The following is a 20,764-nucleotide window of genomic DNA, read 5'->3' as shown; positions in this document are numbered from 1 at the left end:
TACTGTCTCAATCATGTCATTTCATAACACACACCTACTGCCACACACAACATTTGGAAACCTTACACCAACTTTACACAAGATAGCTGCATGTTCCAAATCTTTCTCACTCACATACTTTCACTTAGACTACTGCTTAAATACACTCTAGCGCTCTAAAATTAGCTTGCATTACCTAATATTTATTTTTCTCTAACGCCTACAAAGCTTCTGGTGCCTGTAAGCCACTATCACATACTGTCTGCACACAGACCCACAATATTTATCTTTATTCATCTTCATGGCTGCAGCTGATACCATAATTGTTTGAGCAGCATAAACAAACATGTGAAGGAAGGTGTATCTTTCATCATTAAGTGTGCAAGCTACCCCTTTACAGGAAGTTTATTTAACATTATGTTTCAAGTAACTTTCCTAGTGGCCTTGCTATCCAGCTGCAGCCTCATAATACAGACTGCAGGTGACACCTCATCAGGTTCTTAACTGAAGCATATCTGCCTGTGTAATAAGCCACTGCCCTTCACCTGAAAACCAACTATTACTGCAAATCTGTGGTGCATCAGCATGTCATGTACAAATTTCACTGGTGTGACCCACAAAGTATTTTCCCACATGTCTGGCAATCTGCCATTACATACAGTTACCTAAATAAATTCCAAAAGTGTCAGCCAATGAATACCACAACACTGAAGTGTTTAGACAGCAGACCAGTATGCTAATATTAACATATAGCATTTAGATGTGAGACTCTACTATTTTGACAGCACTTTGAATCCCATCAATGTGATACAAGTCGATGGTGTTCACAATTGCAGCTGATGCACCTCTCATCCTGTGTCTAGGAGAAAGATTGGACAAACTCTGCATGCAATATTCATCATGTTACATACACAGAAGCTCTACGACATAAGCAGATACAGAGCCAGTCAAGACACAAAACACTAGCAAGCTTCAAGATTTCAGGAATAGACAACTACATCACAAACCAGTTTGTGTCGCATGACACCAGTAGCTACTCAGTTATTAACTGCTTTCAAATACTAAATCTATCACTCTTTGTTCTGCACTAGCAATTCTTCCTGCAATAACAACATTCACCAACCTGGATTACAGCTGATTGACATTTCACAGGAACATAACTACAGCTACTAACACAATGCTAACCTGGTTTCTCGTACCACATGTCCCCTCGATATTTTAGGCTCATTCACACACCTCAATCACAGTATTTCACTGTTGTCAAGTAGACCTGCCCTGTGTACACCTGGATCAACACAAATATATCACCTGGTATTGTACTGAAAACGGAACTATGTCCATCATTCCTACTACTATCTCACACAAGTCGCATTAACCCATCCATGCCCTGGCAATGACCTACACTGCTGTGTTTCAAAGTGTGCAATACGAATGCTGTTTTTAATGGTTCGTGAGGCTACTGTGTCTCTTCTTGCAGTCACTATTGTGTTCTGGCGCCATTGGATGAATAGAACCATGCTTGGTCTCTGTGGAGTTCCTCAGTAATTTACATGGTCACAGGCTGTGTCTTCTTGTGTTGTACTTGATGTGTGAGTTAAAAGTTGCATTGCATATGAGCACTCTGTAATTAAATCGATAGGTATCGTAAGAAAGTACCACTGCTAGAGTAATGCAATTTGTGTTAGCAGTGAAGACAGTTTGGCCAAAATATTCGCTTGTTTTGAGAGTCTTGAAGACCTGCTACCTGCTCCAGTCAGAGTCATTTATCCCACACATTAGAGAAGTGTGTTTCATACGTATGCCTATAAGACACTAAACTCGGGATGTGAGAACATGGCGACAATAGCTGCCAACACGTCTTGCTGCCGCCTAGCGGCAGCTGTGTGAAACTGCTGCTGCTCTGGGTGGATGGTGCGAGAGCAAACGACTCTACGATCTAAGTTTTACACCCAAAACTGCCAAATCTACAGTTGACAGAGCTGCCACTTACTAAGAACGACACCTCGCAGTAATTAGTTCACAAATTAGCACTCGGCAGGCCTTGTGTTCCTCGCCAGAGCAGTGTAAACCTACGTCCAAGCCGAACCATGTTTGACGCGACGCCATAACTATATATACAATTTCAGAGGGCTCCTCGAATGTACTCGCTTCGGCGGTACATATACTAAAATTGGAACGATACAGAGAAGATCAGCATGGCCCCTGCGCAAGGATGACACGCAAAATCGTGAAGCGTTCCACATTTTTTTCGCAATCTCACTCTCTCATGCCTCACATCAGCTGCTAATACCATCAGCCAACTACACAAGTTTCGCTTCATATCTGCACCCACTTGTCACAAACTATGCTCTCCATTTACGCAGTTCTCCTCCACTTTCTTTCATTCACAACAGAACATGACAAAACTGGCAATAAACCTATCCCTTACATCACCAATGCACATCTAAAATGTCACTCTAATAACAAGTCAGCTAGCACACCAAAACCACAAGTACATGTCACTAGCACCCCTTCAACACAAATCACAGCCAGGCTAAGCCTAGCACAGGCAAAAGCCTCTTCTCTTCCCCAGTATCACACTCAGCTGTCACAGCATCTCTTGCTACTGTCTCAATCATGTCATTTCATAACACACACCTACTGCCACACACAACATTTGGAAACCTTACACCAACTTTACACAAGATAGCTGCATGTTCCAAATCTTTCTCACTCACATACTTTCACTTAGACTACTGCTTAAATACACTCTAGCGCTCTAAAATTAGCTTGCATTACCTAATATTTATTTTTCTCTAACGCCTACAAAGCTTCTGGTGCCTGTAAGCCACTATCACATACTGTCTGCACACAGACCCACAATATTTATCTTTATTCATCTTCATGGCTGCAGCTGATACCATAATTGTTTGAGCAGCATAAACAAACATGTGAAGGAAGGTGTATCTTTCATCATTAAGTGTGCAAGCTACCCCTTTACAGGAAGTTTATTTAACATTATGTTTCAAGTAACTTTCCTAGTGGCCTTGCTATCCAGCTGCAGCCTCATAATACAGACTGCAGGTGACACCTCATCAGGTTCTTAACTGAAGCATATCTGCCTGTGTAATAAGCCACTGCCCTTCACCTGAAAACCAACTATTACTGCAAATCTGTGGTGCATCAGCATGTCATGTACAAATTTCACTGGTGTGACCCACAAAGTATTTTCCCACATGTCTGGCAATCTGCCATTACATACAGTTACCTAAATAAATTCCAAAAGTGTCAGCCAATGAATACCACAACACTGAAGTGTTTAGACAGCAGACCAGTATGCTAATATTAACATATAGCATTTAGATGTGAGACTCTACTATTTTGACAGCACTTTGAATCCCATCAATGTGATACAAGTCGATGGTGTTCACAATTGCAGCTGATGCACCTCTCATCCTGTGTCTAGGAGAAAGATTGGACAAACTCTGCATGCAATATTCATCATGTTACATACACAGAAGCTCTACGACATAAGCAGATACAGAGCCAGTCAAGACACAAAACACTAGCAAGCTTCAAGATTTCAGGAATAGACAACTACATCACAAACCAGTTTGTGTCGCATGACACCAGTAGCTACTCAGTTATTAACTGCTTTCAAATACTAAATCTATCACTCTTTGTTCTGCACTAGCAATTCTTCCTGCAATAACAACATTCACCAACCTGGATTACAGCTGATTGACATTTCACAGGAACATAACTACAGCTACTAACACAATGCTAACCTGGTTTCTCGTACCACATGTCCCCTCGATATTTTAGGCTCATTCACACACCTCAATCACAGTATTTCACTGTTGTCAAGTAGACCTGCCCTGTGTACACCTGGATCAACACAAATATATCACCTGGTATTGTACTGAAAACGGAACTATGTCCATCATTCCTACTACTATCTCACACAAGTCGCATTAACCCATCCATGCCCTGGCAATGACCTACACTGCTGTGTTTCAAAGTGTGCAATACGAATGCTGTTTTTAATGGTTCGTGAGGCTACTGTGTCTCTTCTTGCAGTCACTATTGTGTTCTGGCGCCATTGGATGAATAGAACCATGCTTGGTCTCTGTGGAGTTCCTCAGTAATTTACATGGTCACAGGCTGTGTCTTCTTGTGTTGTACTTGATGTGTGAGTTAAAAGTTGCATTGCATATGAGCACTCTGTAATTAAATCGATAGGTATCGTAAGAAAGTACCACTGCAAGAGTAATGCAATTTGTGTTAGCAGTGAAGACAGTTTGGCCAAAATATTCGCTTGTTTTGAGAGTCTTGAAGACCTGCTACCTGCTCCAGTCAGAGTCATTTATCCCACACATTAGAGAAGTGTGTTTCATACGTATGCCTATAAGACACTAAACTCGGGATGTGAGAACATGGCGACAATAGCTGCCAACACGTCTTGCTGCCGCCTAGCGGCAGCTGTGTGAAACTGCTGCTGCTCTGGGTGGATGGTGCGAGAGCAAACGACTCTACGATCTAAGTTTTACACCCAAAACTGCCAAATCTACAGTTGACAGAGCTGCCACTTACTAAGAACGACACCTCGCAGTAATTAGTTCACAAATTAGCACTCGGCAGGCCTTGTGTTCCTCGCCAGAGCTGTGTAAACCTACGTCCAAGCCGAACCATGTTTGACGCGACGCCATAACTATATATACAATTTCAGAGGGCTCCTCGAATGTACTCGCTTCGGCGGTACATATACTAAAATTGGAACGATACAGAGAAGATCAGCATGGCCCCTGCGCAAGGATGACACGCAAAATCGTGAAGCGTTCCGCATTTTTTTCGCAATCTCACTCTCTCATGCCTCTCATCAGCTGCTAATACCATCAGCCAACTACACAAGTTTCGCTTCATATCTGCACCCACTTGTCACAAACTATGCTCTCCATTTACGCAGTTCTCCTCCACTTTCTTTCATTCACAAAAGAACATGACAAAACTGGCAATAAACCTATCCCTTACATCACCAATGCACATCTAAAATGTCACTCTAATAACAAGTCAGCTAGCACACCAAAACCACAAGTACATGTCACTAGCACCCCTTCAACACAAATCACAGCCAGGCTAAGCCTAGCACAGGCAAAAGCCTCTTCTCTTCCCCAGTATCACACTCAGCTGTCACAGCATCTCTTGCTACTGTCTCAATCATGTCATTTCATAACACACACCTACTGCCACACACAACATTTGGAAACCTTACACCAACTTTACACAAGATAGCTGCATGTTCCAAATCTTTCTCACTCACATAGTTTCACTTAGACTACTGCTTAAATACACTCTAGCGCTCTAAAATTAGCTTGCATTACCTAATATTTATTTTTCTCTAACGCCTACAAAGCTTCTGGTGCCTGTAAGCCACTATCACATACTGTCTGCACACAGACCCACAATATTTATCTTTATTCATCTTCATGGCTGCAGCTGATACCATAATTGTTTGAGCAGCATAAACAAACATGTGAAGGAAGGTGTATCTTTCATCATTAAGTGTGCAAGCTACCCCTTTACAGGAAGTTTATTTAACATTATGTTTCAAGTAACTTTCCTAGTGGCCTTGCTATCCAGCTGCAGCCTCATAATACAGACTGCAGGTGACACCTCATCAGGTTCTTAACTGAAGCATATCTGCCTGTGTAATAAGCCACTGCCCTTCACCTAAGAACCAACTATTACTGCAAATCTGTGGTGCATCAGCATGTCATGTACAAATTTCACTGGTGTGACCCACAAAGTATTTTCCCACATGTCTGGCAATCTGCCATTACATACAGTTACCTAAATAAATTCCAAAAGTGTCAGCCAATGAATACCACAACACTGAAGTGTTTAGACAGCAGACCAGTATGCTAATATTAACATATAGCATTTAGATGTGAGACTCTACTATTTTGACAGCACTTTGAATCCCATCAATGTGATACAAGTCGATGGTGTTCACAATTGCAGCTGATGCACCTCTCATCCTGTGTCTAGGAGAAAGATTGGACAAACTCTGCATGCAATATTCATCATGTTACATACACAGAAGCTCTACCACATAAGCAGATACAGAGCCAGTCAAGACACAAAACACTAGCAAGCTTCAAGATTTCAGGAATAGACAACTACATCACAAACCAGTTTGTGTCACATGACACCAGTAGCTACTCAGTTATTAACTGCTTTCAAATACTAAATCTATCTCTCTTTGTTCTGCACTAGCAATTCTTCCTGCAATAACAACATTCACCAACCTGGATTACAGCTGATTGACATTTCACAGGAACATAACTACAGCTACTAACACAATGCTAACCTGGTTTCTCTTACCACATGTCCCCTCGATATTTTAGGCTCATTCACACACCTCAATCACAGTATATCACTGTTGTCAAGTAGACCTGCCCTGTGTACACCTGGATCAACACAAATATATCACCTGGTATTGTACTGAAAACGGAACTATGTCCATCATTCCTACTACTATCTCACACAAGTCGCATTAACCCATCCATGCCCTGGCAATGACCTACACTGCTGTGTTTCAAAGTGTGCAATACGAATGCTGTTTTTAATGGTTCGTGAGGCTACTGTGTCTCTTCTTGCAGTCACTATTGTCTTCTGGCGCCATTGGATGAATAGAACCATGCTTGGTCTCTGTGGAGTTCCTCAGTAATTTACATGGTCACAGGCTGTGTCTTCTTGTGTTGTACTTGATGTGTGAGTTAAAAGTTGCATTGCATATGAGCACTCTGTAATTAAATCGATAGGTATCGTAAGAAAGTACCACTGCTAGAGTAATGCAATTTGTGTTAGCAGTGAAGACAGTTTGGCCAAAATATTCGCTTGTTTTGAGAGTCTTGAAGACCTGCTACCTGCTCCAGTCAGAGTCATTTATCCCACACATTAGAGAAGTGTGTTTCATACGTATGCCTATAAGACACTAAACTCGGGATGTGAGAACATGGCGACAATAGCTGCCAACACGTCTTGCTGCCGCCTAGCGGCAGCTGTGTGAAACTGCTGCTGCTCTGGGTGGATGGTGCGAGAGCAAACGACTCTACGATCTAAGTTTTACACCCAAAACTGCCAAATCTACAGTTGACAGAGCTGCCACTTACTAAGAACGACACCTCGCAGTAATTAGTTCACAAATTAGCACTCGGCAGGCCTTGTGTTCCTCGCCAGAGCTGTGTAAACCTACATCCAAGCCGAACCATGTTTGACGCGACGCCATAACTATATATACAATTTCAGAGGGCTCCTCGAATGTACTCGCTTCGGCGGTACATATACTAAAATTGGAACGATACAGAGAAGATTAGCATGGCCCCTGCGCAAGGATGACACGCAAAATCGTGAAGCGTTCCACATTTTTTTCGCAATCTCACTCTCTCATGCCTCACATCAGCTGCTAATACCATCAGCCAACTACACAAGTTTCGCTTCGTATCTGCACCCACTTGTCACAAACTATGCTCTCCATTTACGCAGTTCTCCTCCACTTTCTTTCATTCACAACAGAACATGACAAAACTGGCAATAAACCTATCCCTTACATCACCAATGCACATCTAAAATGTCACTCTAATAACAAGTCAGCTAGCACACCAAAACCACAAGTACATGTCACTAGCACCCCTTCAACACAAATCACAGCCAGGCTAAGCCTAGCACAGGCAAAAGCCTCTTCTCTTCCTCAGTATCACACTCAGCTGTCACAGCATCTCTTGCTACTGTCTCAATCATGTCATTTCATAACACACACCTACTGCCACACACAACATTTGGAAACCTTACACCAACTTTACACAAGATAGCTGCATGTTCCAAATCTTTCTCACTCACATACGTTCACTTAGACTACTGCATAAATACACTCTAGCGCTCTAAAATTAGCTTGCATTAGCTAATATTTATTTTTCTCTAACGCCTACAAAGCTTCTGGTGCATGTAAGCCACTATCACATACTGTCTGCACACAGACCCACAATATTTATCTTTATTCATCTTCATGGCTGCAGCTGATACCATAATTGTTTGAGCAGCGTAAACAAACATGTGAAGGAAGGTGTATCTTTCATCATTAAGTGTGCAAGCTACCCCTTTACAGGAAGTTTATTTAACATTATGTTTCAAGTAACTTTCCTAGTGGCCTTGCTATCCAGCTGCAGCCTCATAATACAGACTGCAGGTGACACCTCATCAGGTTCTTAACTGAAGCATATCTGCCTGTGTAATAAGCCACTGCCCTTCACCTAAGAACCAACTATTACTGCAAATCTGTGGTGCATCAGCATGTCATGTACAAATTTCACTGGTGTGACCCACAAAGTATTTTCCCACATGTCTGGCAATCTGCCATTACATACAGTTACCTAAATAAATTCCAAAAGTGTCAGCCAATGAATACCACAACACTGAAGTGTTTAGACAGCAGACCAGTATGCTAATATTAACATATAGCATTTAGATGTGAGACTCTACTATTTTGACAGCACTTTGAATCCCATCAATGTGATACAAGTCGATGGTGTTCACAATTGCAGCTGATGCACCTCTCATCCTGTGTCTAGGAGAAAGATTGGACAAACTCTGCATGCAATATTCATCATGTTACATACACAGAAGCTCTACCACATAAGCAGATATAGAGCCAGTCAAGACACAAAACACTAGCAAGCTTCAAGATTTCAGGAATAGACAACTACATCACAAACTAGTTTGTGTCACATGACACCAGTAGCTACTCAGTTATTAACTGCTTTCAAATACTAAATCTATCACTCTTTGTTCTGCACTAGCAATTCTTCCTGCAATAACAACATTCACCAACCTGGATTACAGCTGATTGACATTTCACAGGAACATAACTACAGCTACTAACACAATGCTAACCTGGTTTCTCTTACCACATGTCCCCTCGATATTTTAGACTCATTCACACACCTCAATCACAGTGTTTCACTGTTGTCAAGTAGACCTGCCCTGTGTACACCTGGATCAACACAAATATATCACCTGGTATTGTACTGAAAACGGAACTATGTCCATCATTCCTACTACTATCTCACACAAGTCGCATTAACCCATCCATGCCCTGGTAATGACCTACACTGCTGTGTTTCAAAGTGTGCAATACGAATGCTGTTTTTAATGGTTCGTGAGGCTACTGTGTCTCTTCTTGCAGTCACTATTGTCTTCTGGCACCATTGGATGAATAGAACCATGCTTGGTCTCTGTGGAGTTCCTCAGTAATTTACATGGTCACAGGCTGTGTCTTCTTGTGTTGTACTTGATGTGTGAGTTAAAAGTTGGATTGCATATGAGCACTCTGTAATTAAATCGGTAGGTATCGTAAGAAAGTACCACTGCAAGAGTAATGCAATTTGTGTTACCAGTGAAGACAGTTTGGCCAAAATATTCGCTTGTTTTGAGAGTCTTGAAGACCTGCTACCTGCTCCAGTCAGAGTCATTTATCCCACACATTAGAGAAGTGTGTTTCATACGTATGCCTATAAGACACTAAACTCGGGATGTGAGAACATGGCGACAATAGCTGCCAACACGTCTTGCTGCCGCCTAGCGGCAGCTGTGTGAAACTGCTGCTGCTCTGGGTGGATGGTGCGAGAGCAAACGACTCTACGATCTAAGTTTTACACCCAAAACTGCCAAATCTACAGTTGACAGAGCTGCCACTTACTGAGAACGACACCTCGCAGTAATTAGTTCACAAATTAGCACTCGGCAGGCCTTGTGTTCCTCGCCAGAGCTGTGTAAACCTACGTCCAAGCCGAACCATGTTTGACGCGACGCCATAAGTATATATACAATTTCAGAGGGCTCCTCGAATGTACTCGCTTCGGCGGTACATATACTAAAATTGGAACGATACAGAGAAGATTAGCATGGCCCCTGCGCAAGGATGACACGCAAAATCGTGAAGCGTTCCACATTTTTTTTCGCAATCCCACTCTCTGATGCCCACATCAGCTGCTAATACCATCGGCCAACTACACAAGTTTCGCTTCGTATCTGCACCCACTTGTCACAAACTATGCTCTCCATTTACGCAGTTCTCCTCCACTTTCTTTCATTCACAACAGAACATGACAAAACTGGCAATAAACCTATCCCTTACATCAAAAATGCACATCTAAAATGTCACTCTAATAACAAGTCAGCAAGCACACCAAAACCACAAGTACATGTCACTAGCACCCCTTCAACACAAATCACAGCCAGGCTAAGCCTAGCACAAGCAAAAGCCTCTTCTCTTCCTCAGTATCACACTCAGCTGTCACAGCATCTCTTGCTACTGTCTCAATCATGTCATTTCATAACACACACCTACTGCCACACACAACATTTGGAAACCTTACACCAACTTTACACAAGATAGCTGTATGTTCCAAATCTTTCTCACTCACATACTTTCACTTAGACTACTGCATAAATACACTCTAGCGCTCTAAAATTAGCTTGCATTAGCTAATATTTATTTTTCTCTAACGCCTACAAAGCTTCTGGTGCCTGTAAGCCACTATCACATACTGTCTGCACACAGACCCACAATATTTATCTTTATTCATCTTCATGGCTGCAGCTGATGCCATAATTGTTTGAGCAGCATAAACAAACATGTGAAGGAAGGTGTATCTTTCATCATTAAGTGTGCAAGCTACCCCTTTACAGGAAGTTTATTTAACATTATGTTTCAAGTAACTTTCCTAGTGGCCTTGCTATCCAGCTGCAGCCTCATAATACAGACTGCAGGTGACACCTCATCAGGTTCTTAACTGAAGCATATCTGCCTGTGTAATAAGCCACTGCCCTTCACCTAAGAACCAACTATTACTGCAAATCTGTGGTGCATCAGCATGTCATGTACAAATTTCACTGGTGTGACCCACAAAGTATTTTCCCACATGTCTGGCAATCTGCCATTACATACAGTTACCTAAATAAATTCCAAAAGTGTCAGCCAATGAATACCACAACAATGAAGTGTTTAGACAGCAGACCAGTATGCTAATATTAACATATAGCATTTAGATGTGAGACTCTACTATTTTGACAGCACTTTGAATCCCGTCAATGTGATACAAGTCAATGGTGTTCACAATTGCAGCTGATGCACCTCTCATCCTGTGTCTAGGAGAAAGATTGGACAAACTCTGCATGCAATATTCATCATGTTACATACACAGAAGCTCTACCACATAAGCAGATACAGAGCCAGTCAAGACACAAAACACTAGCAAGCTTCAAGATTTCAGGAATAGACAACTACATCACAAACCAGTTTGTGTCACATGACACCAGTAGCTACTCAGTTATTAACTGCTTTCAAATACTAAATCTATCACTCTTTGTTCTGCACTAGCAATTCTTCCTGCAATAACAACATTCACCAACCTGGATTACAGCTGATTGACATTTCACAGGAACATAACTACAGCTACTAACACAATACTAACCTGGTTTCTCTTACCACATGTCCCCTCGATATTTTAGGCTCATTCACACACCTCAATCACAGTGTTTCACTGTTGTCAAGTAGACCTGCCCTGTGTACACCTGGATCAACACAAATATATCACCTGGTATTGTACTGAAAACGGAACTATGTCCATCATTCCTACTACTATCTCACACAAGTCGCATTAACCCATCCATGCCCTGGTAATGACCTACACTGCTGTGTTTCAAAGTGTGCAATACGAATGCTGTTTTTAATGGTTCGTGAGGCTACTGTGTCTCTTCTTGCAGTCACTATTGTCTTCTGGCGCCATTGGATGAATAGAACCATGCTTGGTCTCTGTGGAGTTCCTCAGTAATTTACATGGTCACAGGCTGTGTCTTCTTGTGTTGTACTTGATGTGTGAGTTAAAAGTTGCATTGCATATGAGCACTCTGTAATTAAATCGATAGGTATCGTAAGGAAGTGCCACTGCAAGAGTAATGCAATTTGTGTTAGCAGTGAAGACAGTTTGGCCAAAATATTCGCTTGTTTTGAGAGTCTTGAAGACCTGCTACCTGCTCCAGTCAGAGTCATTTATCCCACACATTAGAGAAGTGTGTTTCATACGTATGCCTATAAGACACTAAACTCGGGATGTGAGAACATGGCGACAATAGCTGCCAACACGTCTTGCTGCCGCCTAGCGGCAGCTGTGTGAAACTGCTGCTGCTCTGGGTGGATGGTGCGAGAGCAAACGACTCTACGATCTAAGTTTTACACCCAAAACTGCCAAATCTACAGTTGACAGAGCTGCCACTTACTAAGAACGACACCTCGCAGTAATTAGTTCACAAATTAGCACTCGGCAGGCATGCCTTGTGTTCCTCGCCAGAGCTATGTAAACCTACGTCCAAGCCGAACCATGTTTGACGCGACGCCATAACTATATATACAATTTCAGAGGGCTCCTCGAATGTACTCGCTTCGGCGGTACATATACTAAAATTGGAACGATACAGAGAAGATTAGCATGGCCCCTGCGCAAGGATGACACGCAAAATCGTGAAGCGTTCCACATTTTTTTTTCGCAATCTCACTCTCTCATGCCTCACATCAGCTGCTAATACCATCAGCCAACTACACAAGTTTCGCTTCATATCTGCACCCACTTGTCACAAACTATGCTCTCCATTTACGCAGTTCTCCTCCACTTTCTTTCATTCACAACAGAACATGACAAAACTGGCAATAAACCTATCCCTTACATCACCAATGCACATCTAAAATGTCACTCTAATAACAAGTCAGCAAGCACACCAAAACCACAAGTACATGTCACTAGCACCCCTTCAACACAAATCACAGCCAGGCTAAGCCTAGCACAGGCAAAAGCCTCTTCTCTTCCTCAGTATCACACTCAGCTGTCACAGCATCTCTTCCTACTGTCTCAATCATGTCATTTCATAACACACACCTACTGCCACACACAACATTTGGAAACCTTACACCAACTTTACACAAGATAGCTGCATGTTCCAAATCTTTCTCACTCACATACTTTCACTTAGACTACTGCTTAAATACACTCTAGCGCTCTAAAATAGGCTTGCATTACCTAATATTTATTTTTCTCTAACGCCTACAAAGCTTCTGGTGCCTGTAAGCCACTATCACATACTGTCTGCACACAGACCCACAATATTTATCTTTATTCATCTTCATGGCTGCAGCTGATGCCATAATTGTTTGAGCAGCATAAACAAACATGTGAAGGAAGGTGTATCTTTCATGATTAAGTGTGCAAGCTACCCCTTTACAGGAAGTTTATTTAACATTATGTTTCAAGTAACTTTCCTAGTGGCCTTGCTATCCAGCTGCAGCCTCATAATACAGACTGCAGGTGACACCTCATCAGGTTCTTAACTGAAGCATATCTGCCTGTGTAATAAGCCACTGCCCTTCACCTAAAAACCAACTATTACTGCAAATCTGTGGTGCATCAGCATGTCATGTACAAATTTCACTGGTGTGACCCACAAAGTATTTTCCCACATGTCTGGCAATCTGCCATTACATACAGTTACCTAAATAAATTCCAAAAGTGTCAGCCAATGAATACCACAACACTGAAGTGTTTAGACAGCAGACCAGTATGCTAATATTAACATATAGCATTTAGATGTGAGACTCTACTATTTTGACAGCACTTTGAATCCCATCAATGTGATACAAGTCGATGGTGTTCACAATTGCAGCTGATGCACCTCTCATCCTGTGTCTAGGAGAAAGATTGGACAAACTCTGCATGCAATATTCATCATGTTACATACACAGAAGCTCTACCACATAAGCAGATACAGAGCCAGTCAAGACACAAAACACTAGCAAGCTTCAAGATTTCAGGAATAGACAACTACATCACAAACCAGTTTGTGTCACATGACACCAGTAGCTACTCAGTTATTAACTGCTTTCAAATACTAAATCTATCACTCTTTGTTCTGCACTAGCAATTCTTCCTGCAATAACAACATTCACCAACCTGGATTACAGCTGATTGTCATTTCACAGGAACATAACTACAGCTACTAACACAATGCTAACCTGGTTTCTCTTACCACATGTCCCCTCGATATTTTAGGCTCATTCACACACCTCAATCACAGTGTTTCACTGTTGTCAAGTAGACCTGCCCTGTGTACACCTGGTTCAACACAAATATATCACCTGGTATTGTACTGAAAACGGAACTATGTCCATCATTCCTACTACTATCTCACACAAGTCGCATTAACCCATCCATGCCCTGGTAATGACCTACACTGCTGTGTTTCAAAGTGTGCAATACGAATGCTGTTTTTAATGGTTCGTGAGGCTACTGTGTCTCTTCTTGCAGTCACTATTGTCTTCTAGCGCCATTGGATGAATAGAACCATGCTTGGTCTCTGTGGAGTTCCTCAGTAATTTACATGGTCGCAGGCTGTGTCTTCTTGTGTTGTACTTGATGTGTGAGTTAAAAGTTGCATTGCATATGAGCACTCTGTAATTAAATCGATAGGTATCGTAAGAAAGTACCACTGCAAGAGTAATGCAATTTGTGTTAGCAGTGAAGACAGTTTGGCCAAAATATTCGCTTGTTTTGAGAGTCTTGAAGACCTGCTACCTGCTCCAGTCAGAGTCATTTATCCCACACATTAGAGAAGTGTGTTTCATACGTATGCCTATAAGACACTAAACTCGGGATGTGAGAACATGGCGACAATAGCTGCCAACACGTCTTGCTGCCGCCTAGCGGCAGCTGTGTGAAACTGCTGCTGCTCTGGGTGGATGGTGCGAGAGCAAACGACTCTACGATCTAAGTTTTACACCCAAAACTGCCAAATCTACAGTTGACAGAGCTGCCACTTACTAAGAACGACACCTCGCAGTAATTAGTTCACAAATTAGCACTCGGCAGGCCTTGTGTTCCTCGCCAGAGCTGTGTAAACCTACGTCCAAGCCGAACCATGTTTGACGCGACGCCATAACTATGTATACAATTTCAGAGGGCTCCTCGAATGTACTCGCTTCGGCGGTACATATACTAAAATTGGAACGATACAGAGAAGATTAGCATGGCCCCTGCGCAAGGATGACACGCAAAATCGTGAAGCGTTCCACATTTTTTTTCGCAATCTCACTCTCTCATGCCTCACATCAGCTGCTAATACCATCAGCCAACTACACAAGTTTCGCTTCATATCTGCACCCACTTGTCACAAACTATGCTCTCCATTTACGCAGTTCTCCTCCACTTTCTTTCATTCACAACAGAACATGACAAAACTGGCAATAAACCTATCCCTTACATCACCAATGCACATCTAAAATGTCACTCTAATAACAAGTCAGCAAGCACACCAAAACCACAAGTACATGTCACTAGCACCCCTTCAACACAAATCACAGCCAGGCTAAGCCTAGCACAGGCAAAAGCCTCTTCTCTTCCTCAGTATCACACTCAGCTGTCACAGCATCTCTTGCTACTGTCTCAATCATGTCATTTCATAACACACACCTACTGCCACACACAACATTTGGAAACCTTACACCAACTTTACACAAGATAGCTGCATGTTCCAAATCTTTCTCACTCACATACTTTCACTTAGACTACTGCTTAAATACACTCTAGCGCTCTAAAATTAGCTTGCATTACCTAATATTTATTTTTCTCTAACGCCTACAAAGCTTCTGGTGCCTGTAAGCCACTATCACATACTGTCTGCACACAGACCCACAATATTTATCTTTATTCATCTTCATGGCTGCAGCTGATGCCATAATTGTTTGAGCAGCATAAACAAACATGTGAAGGAAGGTGTATCTTTCATCATTAAGTGTGCAAGCTACCCCTTTACAGGAAGTTTATTTAACATTATGTTTCAAGTAACTTTCCTAGTGGCCTTGCTATCCAGCTGCAGCCTCATAATACAGACTGCAGGTGACACCTCATCAGGTTCTTAACTGAAGCATATCTGCCTGTGTAATAAGCCACTGCCCTTCACCTAAAAACCAACTATTACTGCAAATCTGTGGTGCATCAGCATGTCATGTACAAATTTCACTGGTGTGACCCACAAAGTATTTTCCCACATGTCTGGCAATCTGCCATTACATACAGTTACCTAAATAAATTCCAAAAGTGTCAGCCAATGAATACCACAACACTGAAGTGTTTAGACAGCAGACCAGTATGCTAATATTAACATATAGCATTTAGATGTGAGACTCTACTATTTTGACAGCACTTTGAATCCCATCAATGTGATACAAGTCGATGGTGTTCACAATTGCAGCTGATGCACCTCTCATCCTGTGTCTAGGAGAAAGATTGGACAAACTCTGCATGCAATATTCATCATGTTACATACACAGAAGCTCTACCACATAAGCAGATACAGAGCCAGTCAAGACACAAAACACTAGCAAGCTTCAAGATTTCAGGAATAGACAACTACATCACAAACCAGTTTGTGTCACATGACACCAGTAGCTACTCAGTTATTAACTGCTTTCAAATACTAAATCTATCACTCTTTGTTCTGCACTAGCAATTCTTCCTGCAATAACAACATTCACCAACCTGGATTACAGCTGATTGACATTTCACAGGAACATAACTACAGCTACTAACACAATGCTAACCTGGTTTCTCTTACCACATGTCCCCTCGATATTTTAGGCTCATTCACACACCTCAATCACAGTGTTTCACTGTTGTCAAGTAGACCTGCCCTGTGTACACCTGGATCAACACAAATATATCACCTGGTATTGTACTGAAAACGGAACTAAGTCCATCATTCCTACTACTATCTCACACAAGTCGCATTAACCCATCCATGCCCTGGTAATGACCTACACTGCTGTGTTTCAAAGTGTGCAATACGAATGCTGTTTTTAATGGTTCGTGAGGCTACTGTGTCTCTTCTTGCAGTCACTATTGTCTTCTGACGCCATTGGATGAATAGAACCATGCTTGGTCTCTGTGGAGTTCCTCAGTAATTTACATGGTCACAGGCTGTGTCTTATTGTGTTGTACTTGATGTGTGAGTTAAAAGTTGCATTGCATATGAGCACTCTGTAATTAAATCGATAGGTATCGTAAGAAAGTACCACTGCTAGAGTAATGCAATTTGTGTTAGCAGTGAAGACAGTTTGGCCAAAATATTCGCTTGTTTTGAGAGTCTTGAAGACCTGCTACCTGCTCCAGTCAGAGTCATTTATCCCACACATTAGAGAAGTGTGTTTCATACGTATGCCTATAAGACACTAAACTCGGGATGTGAGAACATGGCGACAATAGCTGCCAACACGTCTTGCTGCCGCCTAGCGGCAGCTGTGTGAAACTGCTGCTGCTCTGGGTGGATGGTGCGAGAGCAAACGACTCTACGATCTAAGTTTTACACCCAAAACTGCCAAATCTACAGTTGACAGAGCTGCCACTTACTAAGAACGACACCTCGCAGTAATTAGTTCACAAATTAGCACTCGGCAGGCCTTGTGTTCCTCGCCAGAGCTGTGTAAACCTACGTCCAAGCCGAACCATGTTTGACGCGACGCCATAACTATGTATACAATTTCAGAGGGCTCCTCGAATGTACTCGCTTCGGCGGTACATATACTAAAATTGGAACGATACAGAGAAGATTAGCATGGCCCCTGCGCAAGGATGACACGCAAAATCGTGAAGCGTTCCACATTTTTTTTCGCAATCTCACTCTCTCATGCCTCACATCAGCTGCTAATACCATCAGCCAACTACACAAGTTTCGCTTCATATCTGCACCCACTTGTCACAAACTATGCTCTCCATTTACGCAGTTCTCCTCCACTTTCTTTCATTCACAACAGAACATGACAAAACTGGCAATAAACCTATCCCTTACATCACCAATGCACATCTAAAATGTCACTCTAATAACAAGTCAGCAAGCACACCAAAACCACAAGTACATGTCAGTAGCACCCCTTCAACACAAATCACAGCCAGGCTAAGCCTAGCACAGGCAAAAGCCTCTTCTCTTCCTCAGTATCACACTCAGCTGTCACAGCATCTCTTGCTACTGTCTCAATCATGTCATTTCATAACACACACCTACTGCCACACACAACATTTGGAAACCTTACACCAACTTTACACAAGATAGCTGCATGTTCCAAATCTTTCTCACTCACATACTTTCACTTAGACTACTGCTTAAATACACTCTAGCGCTCTAAAATTAGCTTTCATTACCTAATATTTATTTTTCTCTAACGCCTACAAAGCTTCTGGTGCCTGTAAGCCACTATCACATACTGTCTGCACACAGACCCACAATATTTATCTTTATTCATCTTCATGGCTGCAGCTGATGCCATAATTGTTTGAGCAGCATAAACAAACATGTGAAGGAAGGTGTATCTTTCATCATTAAGTGTGCAAGCTACCCCTTTACAGGAAGTTTATTTAACATTATGTTTCAAGTAACTTTCCTAGTGGCCTTGCTATCCAGCTGCAGCCTCATAATACAGACTGCAGGTGACACCTCATCAGGTTCTTAACTGAAGCATATCTGCCTGTGTAATAAGCCACTGCCCTTCACCTAAAAACCAACTATTACTGCAAATCTGTGGTGCATCAGCATGTCATGTACAAATTTCACTGGTGTGACCCACAAAGTATTTTCCCACATGTCTGGCAATCTGCCATTACATACAGTTACCTAAATAAATTCCAAAAGTGTCAGCCAATGAATACCACAACACTGAAGTGTTTAGACAGCAGACCAGTATGCTAATATTAACATATAGCATTTAGATGTGAGACTCTACTATTTTGACAGCACTTTGAATCCCATCAATGTGATACAAGTCGATGGTGTTCACAATTGCAGCTGATGCACCTCTCATCCTGTGTCTAGGAGAAAGATTGGACAAACTCTGCATGCAATATTCATCATGTTACATACACAGAAGCTCTACCACATAAGCAGATACAGAGCCAGTCAAGACACAAAACACTAGCAAGCTTCAAGATTTCAAGAATAGACAACTACATCAGAAACCAGTTTGTGTCACATGACACCAGTAGCTACTCAGTTATTAACTGCTTTCAAATACTAAATCTATCACTCTTTGTTCTGCAGTAGCAATTCTTCCTGCAATAACAACATTCACCAACCTGGATTACAGCTGATTGACATTTCACAGGAACATAACTACAGCTACTAACACAATGCTAACCTGGTTTCTCTTACCACATGTCCCCTCGATATTTTAGGCTCATTCACACACCTCAATCACAGTGTTTCACTGTTGTCAAGTAGACCTGCCCTGTGTACACCTGGATCAACACAAATATATCACCTGGTATTGTACTGAAAACGGAACTATGTCCATCATTCCTACTACTATCTCACACAAGTCGCATTAACCCATCCATGCCCTGGTAATGACCTACACTGCTGTGTTTCAAAGTGTGCAATACGAATGTTGTTTTTAATGGTTCGTGAGGCTACTGTGTCTCTTCTTGCAGTCACTATTGTCTTCTGACGCCATTGGATGAATAGAACCATGCTTGGTCTCTGTGGAGTTCCTCAGTAATTTACATGGTCACAGGCTGTGTCTTATTGTGTTGTACTTGATGTGTGAGTTAAAAGTTGCATTGCATATGAGCACTCTGTAATTAAATCGATAGGTATCGTAAGAAAGTACCACTGCAAGAGTAATGCTATTTGTGTTAGCAGTGAAGACAGTTTGGCCAAAATATTCGCTTGTTGTGAGAGTCTTGAAGACCTGCTACCTGCTCCAGTCAGAGTCATTTATCCCACACATTAGAGAAGTGTGTTTCATACGTATGCCTATAAGACACTAAACTCGGGATGTGAGAACATGGCGACAATAGCTGCCAACACGTCTTGCTGCCGCCTAGCGGCAGCTGTGTGAAACTGCTGCTGCTCTGGGTGGATGGTGCGAGAGCAAACGACTCTACGATCTAAGTTTTACACCCAAAACTGCCAAATCTACAGTTGACAGAGCTGCCACTTACTAAGAACGACACCTCGCAGTAATTAGTTCACAAATTAGCACTCGGCAGGCCTTGTGTTCCTCGCCAGAGCTGTGTAAACCTACGTCGAAGCCGAACCATGTTTGACGCGACGCCATAACTATATATACAATTTCAGAGGGCTCCTCGAATGTACTCGCTTCGGCGGTACATATACTAAAATTGGAACGATACAGAGAAGATTAGCATGGCCCTTGCGCAAGGATGACACGCAAAATCGTGAAGCGTTCCAGATTTTTTTTCGCAATCTCACTCTCTCATGCCTCACATCAGCTGCTAATACCATCAGCCAACTACACAAGTTTCGCTTCATATCTGCACCCACTTGTCACAAACTATGCTCTCCATTTACGCAGTTCTCCTCCACTTTCTTTCATTCACAACAGAACATGACAAAACTGGCAATAAACCTATCCCTTACATCACCAATGCACATCTAAAATGTCACTCTAATAACAAGTCAGCAAGCACACCAAAACCACAAGTACATGTCACTAGCACCCCTTCAACACAAATCACAGCCAGGCTAAGCCTAGCACAGGCAAAAGCCTCTTCTCTTCCTCAGTATCACACTCAGCTGTCACAGCATCTCTTGCTACTGTCTCAATCATGTCATTTCATAACACACACCTACTGCCACACACAACATCTGGAAACCTTACACCAACTTTACACAAGATAGCTGCATGTTCCAA

At 42.1% G+C, this 20,764-nt stretch overlaps 8 non-coding genes across 8 annotated transcripts; all 8 read left to right on the top strand.

Annotated features, from left to right (window-relative positions):
* Positions 1–2,119: 2,119 nt before the first annotated feature.
* Positions 2,120–2,226, top strand: LOC126279648 (U6 spliceosomal RNA). Its single transcript, XR_007551115.1, has one exon. It is a non-coding gene; the product is annotated as a U6 spliceosomal RNA (small nuclear RNA).
* Positions 2,227–4,701: 2,475 nt separating this feature from the next.
* LOC126279691 (U6 spliceosomal RNA) lies at positions 4,702–4,808 on the top strand. Its single transcript, XR_007551155.1, has one exon. It is a non-coding gene; the product is annotated as a U6 spliceosomal RNA (small nuclear RNA).
* A 2,475-nt stretch (positions 4,809–7,283) lies between these two features.
* On the top strand, positions 7,284–7,390 carry LOC126279473 (U6 spliceosomal RNA). Its single transcript, XR_007550952.1, has one exon. It is a non-coding gene; the product is annotated as a U6 spliceosomal RNA (small nuclear RNA).
* A 2,475-nt stretch (positions 7,391–9,865) lies between these two features.
* Positions 9,866–9,972, top strand: LOC126279472 (U6 spliceosomal RNA). Its single transcript, XR_007550951.1, has one exon. It is a non-coding gene; the product is annotated as a U6 spliceosomal RNA (small nuclear RNA).
* A 2,479-nt stretch (positions 9,973–12,451) lies between these two features.
* On the top strand, positions 12,452–12,558 carry LOC126279471 (U6 spliceosomal RNA). The gene has a single exon (XR_007550950.1). It is a non-coding gene; the product is annotated as a U6 spliceosomal RNA (small nuclear RNA).
* A 2,477-nt stretch (positions 12,559–15,035) lies between these two features.
* Positions 15,036–15,142, top strand: LOC126279470 (U6 spliceosomal RNA). Its single transcript, XR_007550949.1, has one exon. It is a non-coding gene; the product is annotated as a U6 spliceosomal RNA (small nuclear RNA).
* Positions 15,143–17,618: 2,476 nt separating this feature from the next.
* On the top strand, positions 17,619–17,725 carry LOC126279469 (U6 spliceosomal RNA). The gene has a single exon (XR_007550948.1). It is a non-coding gene; the product is annotated as a U6 spliceosomal RNA (small nuclear RNA).
* Positions 17,726–20,201: 2,476 nt separating this feature from the next.
* LOC126279685 (U6 spliceosomal RNA) lies at positions 20,202–20,308 on the top strand. The gene has a single exon (XR_007551150.1). It is a non-coding gene; the product is annotated as a U6 spliceosomal RNA (small nuclear RNA).
* The last annotated feature ends 456 nt before the right edge of the window (positions 20,309–20,764 follow it).

This window comes from Schistocerca gregaria, chromosome 6 (genome assembly GCF_023897955.1).
Source record: "Schistocerca gregaria isolate iqSchGreg1 chromosome 6, iqSchGreg1.2, whole genome shotgun sequence".
Taxonomy (NCBI): Eukaryota; Metazoa; Arthropoda; class Insecta; order Orthoptera; family Acrididae; genus Schistocerca; species Schistocerca gregaria.
This window is presented reverse-complemented; position numbering and strand designations above follow the sequence as displayed.